This window comes from Nicotiana tabacum, chromosome 8 (genome assembly GCF_000715075.1).
Source record: "Nicotiana tabacum cultivar K326 chromosome 8, ASM71507v2, whole genome shotgun sequence".
Classification (NCBI taxonomy): domain Eukaryota; kingdom Viridiplantae; phylum Streptophyta; class Magnoliopsida; order Solanales; family Solanaceae; genus Nicotiana; species Nicotiana tabacum.
This window is the reverse complement of record NC_134087.1, coordinates 57,848,274-57,854,315: the sequence shown is the minus strand read 5'-3', so window position 1 is coordinate 57,854,315 and position 6,042 is coordinate 57,848,274. Positions and strand designations below refer to the sequence as shown.

The 6,042-nt window shown below is 38.8% G+C and overlaps 1 long non-coding RNA gene across 1 annotated transcript; it reads right to left on the bottom strand.

Annotated features, from left to right (window-relative positions):
* Positions 1–1,065: 1,065 nt before the first annotated feature.
* On the bottom strand, positions 1,066–3,689 carry LOC107815244 (uncharacterized). Its single transcript, XR_012693989.1, has 4 exons — positions 2,089–3,689; positions 1,849–1,995; positions 1,452–1,753; positions 1,066–1,322 (listed from the first exon to the last, which is right to left on the bottom strand). It is a non-coding gene; the product is annotated as an uncharacterized LOC107815244 (long non-coding RNA).
* Between the last annotated feature and the right edge of the window lie 2,353 nt (positions 3,690–6,042).

Genomic DNA, 6,042 nt, shown 5'->3' with positions numbered 1-6,042 from the left:
GCAGAGCTACATATGGGGATATATTCCAGAAGATTGCAAGCCTTGAGGAGGTGGTCCTGGTTCATGAAAGACAATTTGAAGTAAATCCTACACAGATGAATAGACAAAGATTACAACAGGTCCAAGCTGAAATGATTAAATATCTTGCATTAGAAGAAGAATTCTGGAGACAAAAAGCTGGCATGTTATGGTTCAAAGATGGCGATAGAAACACTAAATTCTTCCATGCTCAAGTTAATGGAAGAAGGAAGAAACTGAAATTATCAAGGATCCAAAATAGCCTTGGTAACTGGATCGAAGAAGATCACTTAATAGCAGAAGAAGCAATAAAGTTCTACAAAGATTAATTTACTGAGACTGCATTTCCGAATGATTTTGACATTCTAAATCATGTACCTTCAATGGTAGATACTGATCAACATGAAAGATTGATGGCCTTGCCTTCCAATGAAGAAGTGAAGAGAGCTGTTATGGGGTTGAATGAAGACTCAGCTGGTGGACCGGATGGATTCACTGGAGCCTTTTACCAAACATGCTGGGAAATTATCGAAGAAGATGTTGTTCGCATGGTCAAGGCTTTCTTTAGCGGTCAGCATCTGCCAAAGAGTGTCACTCACACAAACCTGATTTTATTATCAAAGAAAAAAGAAGTTATTACCTTTGCAGACATGAGACCAATCAATCTTAGCAACTTTGTTAACAAGATTTTCTCTAGGGTTATTCATGAGAGGTTGGTGGAATTATTACCAAACATAATCTCAGAGGAACAAGCAGGTTTTGTGAAGGGCAACAACATAGTTGAGAATGTACTTTTAACTCAAGAAATCATTACGGATATCAGGTTGAGAACAAAAGCAGGTCCAAACATTGTAATTAAGCTTGATATGACAAAAGCTTACGATAGGCTATCATGGCTATTTCTGACCAAAGTACTAAGGAAAATGGGATTTCCTGAAGCTTTTATTGGCTTGATCTTTGATTTGATTGGGAGCAATTGGTACTCTATTCTTATAAATGGTCATCCTAATGGTTTCTTCAAATCATCGAAGGGAGTGAAACAGGGTGACCCTTTGTCACCAACTCTATTCATTCTAGCAGCAAAAGCACTTTCTCGGGGATTGAATTCACTACACACTAACCTGTATTTCTGTGGATTTGGAATGCCAAAATGGAGCCCAAAAATAAATTATCTATCATACGCTGATGATACAATCATTTTCTGCTCATCTGATGAAACTTCATTGAGACTTGTCATGGAGGTTTTGAAAGCTTATGAATCATCATCTGGTCAACTGGTGAACAAAGACAAATCGGCCATATACCTGCATCATTTAACAGATAATGAGGTGATTCACAAGGTGGAAAGGATTACGGGTATACGAAGACAATGTTTCCCTATGACCTATCTTGATTGTCCTATTTTTTATGCAAGAAGAAGGGGAGACTATTACCATGGATTAAACACCAAGGTTATGGACAAACTTCAGTCATGGAAAGGCAAACTCCTATCTGTAGGAGGAAGAGCTGTTTTAATCGCAAATGTCGTGCAGAGTATCCCAATTCACATGTTGTCAGCAGTCAATCCTCCAAGTTATGTGATCAATAAATTACATAGCATTTTTGCTAAGTTTTTCTGGATCAGCAATGTGGGAGGGAACACTAGACATTGGGCGTCTTGGACTAACCTTTGTATGCCTTTTAAGGAGGGAGACATAGGCTTCAGGTCCCTACATGACGTATCCAAGGCACTGTACTGCAAATTATGGTGGAATTTCAGGACTAAGCCCACTCTATGGAGTGAATTTATTAGTTAAAAGTACTGCAAGAAACTAAATACAGTAATTGTACCTTGGAAGCGTGGATCCCACGTGTGGAGAAAAATGCTAGAATGTAGGGACTTGATTGAGCATCAAATCTACTGGAAACTGAGGATGGGATCGGCTCAATTCTGGTTCGATAATTGGACTGAGATGGGAGCCTTATATTTTCAAGTGCCTGCAGAGTTTGGTATCGATGAGGATATTCATAATGTCAATGATCTGGTTCAAAATGGTATGTGGAATGTGGATAAAATGTTTGAGAGCCTACCTGAAGATTTGGAACACCACATTGTGCAGAATATTAGACCACCAACTGAAAGTTCACAGTTAGATACTCCTTTTTGGATGCTTGAAACAAGGGGACATTTTACAGTAAAGTCTGCATGGGATTACCTGCGGAGAAGAGCCAACCCAAGATTAGCTTACAAGATGATATGAGTAAAAGGTTTACCTTTCAAGATATCCTTCTTTCTGTGGATGGTGTGGAAAGCCAAACTGCCATTTGATGATTTATTGCGTAAACTAGGATACTCCATGCCATTTAAATGTTGGTGCTGTGCTGATCCAAAAGAGGAGTCATTACTACATTTGTTCTTCAGATCCAATGCAGCTACAAGTGTTTGGAGTTACTTCTTGAGGAGAGTAGGAATTGCATTAGATGGGTTGTCATTATATCAAGCAATTACAAAGTGTTGGACAACAACAGTTGTACCTAGATTGAAGCAAGTATTACAAGCTTTACCTGCATGCATTGTATGAGAACTGTGGAAGAGACGAAACAGTTTGAAATATGGAGAAGCAGTTTCAGTGAGTAGAGTTATTTACCAGGTGTCATCCACTATGCAAGCTCTGGTCCAACTGAAAAAGCCAGGACTACAAGTGCCTCACAAGTGGCTAGACTTATTGACAATGATGGAGCAGTACACACCTCGACTGAAATATGATAAAGTGTTATGGGAATTTCCTTCAAGAGGGTGGATCAAAGTGAATACGGATGAAGCATGTAGAGGGAACCCAGGGAGGAGTTCAATTGGTTTCTGCATAAGGGATGAGGTAGGTGATTTGATATATGCAGAAGGAAGGGAGATTTCTGAAGGAACCAACAATGTATCAGAAGTAGTAGCTATTGCAGAGGCATTGAAGATGTGCAAAAGTATTAATTATTTCCAGATATGGTTACAGACAGATTCTATGCTTTTAAAGAACATTATAGAGGAATCATAGAAGCCTCCTTGGTATATTACTGAACTTGTAGAGGAGATTTTAAGACTGAAGGAACAAAGTATCATCAAGGTCACTCACATATTCAAAGAAGGGAATACATAAGCAGACCACCTTGCCAATTATGCTCTAGATGAAGGAAATACTGAGTGCCATGGTTTCTGGGATCTGGACTCAAAAGGAAGGAGGATCATTAACGAAGATAAGATGCAATGTCCTTACATAAGAGTAAAGGTTGCAAGGAATTAGGAGGAAAAGGGGAAGGAACAAAGCCAAAAAAGAGATAAATATGGAGTGGAACAAAGACAAAATGAGGAGGAGAAACGGAATGGACTTAACTGATCAGCAAGGTCGAATCCTATGGGAAAAGATCTTGATGATCTTCTGTTATACTAATATTTGGTGTTTCTATGCAGGGAATGGTAATGTGGAGATGAATTATCATGATTGTCAATTTCAATGGGTGGTATTAGTACATGGTACTCAATCCCTTGAAAGAGATATCATTATCTGCACAAGCAGGGAACAAAGGAACAGAATGCCCAGATCGTTTGCATGGGGCAGTGAACCTAAAGTATCACAATGCTTATGGCATTCACTGATGCAACTTTTCGAGACAACCTCTGTTAAAGAACAAAAGCAAATCAATAATCGATCACAAAAGTGATGGCATTCAATTCCTTGGATATACAACCAGCATGTTGTACAAGTGCTTAATTTCGAGGAGAATCTTACCATTAAACAAAAACCATCGGAACTTTTAGCATGTGGAGCACGCCAGTTTCGAGAAGAGATGCATACGAAGGCCAATGCTGTTCTTTTGATTTTTGAATGCAAGCACACTTCTTCAAAGTCATGGAATGCACGAATGCTTCTAGCAATTTTATATGAAAGCATGCTTCACAATGTTTGGGTGCTGGAGAAAACTCGGTAGAGGAGCTACAAGAGTTGGGAGGACATTTTAAATTCAAACTGGGAGGCACGCAGTTTCTCACATGGAATTGTGCGCTGGCAATATAATGCATGCTGGACAATGTTTTGGAATATGCTATTTTGGTCATGCATGATTACTAACGTTTCTAGAGGGGAAAGAAGGCATGGGGTGAGTGTGACTTTTGAAGAAAGCAAGAAGGCATGCGCATGGGGTATCGACAACAAAAACCTGGGAGGTGGTTTATTAAAACAACCAACTTCCTAGGCGCATGGGGTTTCGACAATGGAGGGACTTTACAGGTAGCCAATGTCACGCTGAATAAGTGTACAACTGAAAAAGATCTCTCGAGGCAAACAAAAAGCAGAGAAACATGCCTGAAAATGCAACGAACATTGCTAGACAGTGTAAAAAGGACAATAGGGCTTATTAAAATAAGAACTTGGGAGGTTGGATACTGCACACTTAAAGAATGGGGCACAACTTTTAACATAGTGCTTTGGTTATGCTGGACAGTGTGTTTTACTAAATAGCCTATTCAATGCAGCAGGCCTGTAAAGACAAGTTATTCCTTATGTACTCCAAATTACATCTTTTACTATGTAAGGATAGTTGTTATAGTCAACTTTTACAGTAGCTCATATGTGATACCAACAATGAGTCCTTTAATCAGTATTGGTAATAGGAGGAATGTTTCCGTCAAAATTTATCTATTTCATTATGTAAGACCTCCGAACACTGTATTTGTTTTTTGAATTTTATATATATAAAAATAGCCCTAGGCGCTTGCCTAGCGGATTGCCAAAAAAAAAAAATTAAGCCAAGTATGATCAAAGAGACCATGCTAGAACCACGGAATCCGGGAATGCCTAACACCTTCTCCCGGGTTAATAGAATTTCTTACCCGGATTTCTGTATTCGCGAACCATAAATAGAGTCAAACTTCGTCAATTCGGGATTTTAAACCGGTGACTTGGGACACTGTAAATTATCCCAAGTGGCGACTCTGATTTTAAATAAATAATCCCGTTTCGATTGTCACTTTAATTGGAAAAACTCCCTTATACACCCTTTCGGAGGTGGTAAAAAGGAGGTGTGACAGCTCTTGCGACTCTACTGGGGATCAAGAACCCAGAATCTCTGGTTTAGGGTTCAAGAATTCGAGCTTGTAAATATGATTGTTGCTCGACTTTATTTATTGTTGATATTATTGTATTTTGTGAACCTTTTGTGCTAATTGCTGTCCATTTACCGCTTTGATATTATTTGAATTGTATATACCTATTTTCTTACGCCACCCCTATGAGTCTTTGAAAATGGTGCACACGTTCGCGTGACCCGCTTTTTTTGTAAAAGTTATACCAAACAGAACAAGGTTGGGCCAGCAACAAGGCTGGGTAGACTTTCATGCTCCCGGTACGTTGCCCCCTCTTCGGCTCGAGTTGTCCTCTTGGGTAAGCCAGGTCAAGAACCCAACCCCAGGTTTAAGTCTAGAATAACATAACGTCATGCCAGATCCCTAGTAGGCACGTTTGTTTGCATCATGTGAATTTGACTTTGGGGACTCAACACAGAGGTTAGGTCCGTCTAGGACAGGTGTACTAAAAAATAAAAGACCATCCTGACGCTTCTTATGTGCTACATGTTCCATTCTTCAAGGGTAAAAAGGGTCATTTAGTGGACCAATTATGGTTGGAGGTAAATGAGAAAGAAAAGATAGCGAAGTGTAAAAGTGAAGCAAGTAAGGTCTAGTTATATTTTTCTTTCGCAATATTTTTTCAAGAAAAGAAAAAAAAAAGAAAAAATGCCAAATTTTTTTTTTGCACTTTCCCATCATTTTCTGAAAAAAAGAAACAAAAAAAAGGAAAAGAAAAATCCAAAAAGAGTTTACATGTTTCATCATTTTCAAAACAAAAAAAAAAGACAAAAAATATATTTTTTCTAAATTAGTTGTTTTTTCTAATTCTCGCCTGTATCCAATCTGCCCGAACTACGCATACCTGATTCTTGTATTTCGGAGCATGATGTGTAGGCAACCCACATAGAGTCCGGTCTTTTTAGTGAGTCTTA